The sequence below is a fragment of the Neolamprologus brichardi genome, chromosome 16 (assembly GCF_056152115.1).
Source record: "Neolamprologus brichardi isolate AB-2024 chromosome 16, ASM5615211v1, whole genome shotgun sequence".
Lineage (NCBI taxonomy): Eukaryota > Metazoa > Chordata > Actinopteri > Cichliformes > Cichlidae > Neolamprologus > Neolamprologus brichardi.
In genome coordinates this window covers 13,926,721-13,928,587 of record NC_142119.1, presented here as the reverse complement: position 1 = coordinate 13,928,587, position 1,867 = coordinate 13,926,721, and the positions used below count along the sequence as shown (strand labels likewise).

General features: G+C 54.6%; 1 pseudogene; it reads right to left on the bottom strand.

Annotated features, from left to right (window-relative positions):
• Positions 1-434: 434 nt before the first annotated feature.
• LOC148098197 (uncharacterized) lies at positions 435-1,650 on the bottom strand (annotated as a pseudogene).
• Positions 1,651-1,867: the final 217 nt, after the last annotated feature.

The following is a 1,867-nucleotide window of genomic DNA, read 5'->3' as shown; positions in this document are numbered from 1 at the left end:
CTTCATCCGCGCCTGGGCATGGAATGCCGTCCATAACTACGGTTCTTGAGGGGATGTGGATTGTCAAAGAGGCCCTGCTCATAAAGTCCATCCCTAAGACAAAGGGGGACGACAAGTTGCGGATGACAGCAAACCGGTGGTAAAACCTTTTGTTCAGGAACCCTATGGGCAGCCATGTAACACTCTCCGGGAGACAGCGAGCACCGTCTACTAGGCTCACCGGCGGACCCATCCACTGGTGGGTTCTGTTGGGAGACAAGTTGTTCTCCAAAATGAGTTCAGCCCGCACAGCAGACAGGGATGCCCCCGTATCTAGCGTAGCGTCTACTGCCACTGAGTTGAAGTTAATTTTGGCTTTCAGTGGAGTATTCCAGTGTGCTCCAGACTCTACATCTTCCATGTTTCCCACAATGCCTTGCACAATCTGGTGGGCATCATGCGGGCGAGGCATACTTTGCGAATGGGGGGAGGGCTGCCTCATTGAAATGTCCTCCCCCCCGGGGGTTTCCCGACTGCTGACTGGCCGCACGAGCTGTCGGCAGTGAATCCAGCCCCTCAGCATCGACCAGTTCCAGGCCCGGCGGTGGGCCTGGGAGAGGTCGGTGGGAGGCTGCCCTGGGTCTGGTAGCACCTCGTTCTTTTGGGGCAACCCAGGTGCAACTTGGGCACGTGCGTGTGGTAAACCCTGGGCGGGAGCATTTAAAACAATGTGGTTCTCTCGCGCTTGCAACACTAGGGGATGAAGTAGGGGTTGAGCGGCCAACTGGCCCTAAGGCTGTGTGGAGCTCGTGTGCGCAAAGCAGTAGGTCCATAACCGATGGGACCGGCGTACCGTACAACGCAACCCGATACTTCTCCAATGAATGTTTACATATGAGCTCGATCTGTTCATGCTCCGGCGGCGGGCATCTTAGCTTATTAAACTCACCGAGCATGTGAGCTACAAACGTTGGGATGATTGGACGCGATCAAGGATGCCCCGCCAAACGTGCTCTTGGTTATCAGCTGACACAAACACTGATTCAAAAAGTTGGTAAAAATGTGCCCATGTAGTAATGTGAGAGCTGAGGGCCCTAAACCATTTACTGGGTTCTCCCTTGAGGAAGTGAGGGAGCTCACTCAGAACCTGCGAGTCGGTTAGGCGCAGCGACGATCTGTAGCTGTCCACTGATTGGAGCCATTCCTCCGGTGACACTCCACCGTCACCAGCGAACACTGGGGGCTCCAGCTTGGCCTGGTGCAGCGCTGCGGCGATCATCCTCGATGTATTGCAGAGTTCTGCCGACTGACGCTGGAGAAGCGGAGGGGGCTCTGCATTAATCCCTTTCTGTGTGAATGGTGTGGAGAAAGCCACTGGGTTGGGGGTTCTCTGAGGAGATGTTTGCTCCCCTGGTTCCCCTCTCGCGCCACCATCCAAGTGCTTCAGAAGGCTCTTTTGTAGCTCCAGCGAATCGTGCAAGCAGACTCGCAGTTTCTCCACCTCTTCCTGCAAGCTTTCCACCTTAAGATTGAGGTCATGAGGGGTAGCGGGAGGGATGATGTACTTTGTCAGGCTGGGAGCTTCAGCATCCGAGTCGCAGCCGTCTCCCTCGCTCCCTGTGTCTGGGTGGGACGCCATTTCAAAAGTATGGCCGAAACCACTCTCTCCCACAAAAGTTATGGCAAAGTGAAAGAGCGTTCACACACAGTACCTAAGCGTTAATATCCGTCAGACAGAGAGCATCCGTGCACACTCTGATGCTTCGATGCTTCACACAAAACAACACGTCCCTCTGAATGAACACTGAGTCAAAGTCACTGTAGTGTTAGCCTTAGCTTTAGCACCGCCGATGTCGTAACGGTCCAATAGCACTGAGTTAGTGGTCCG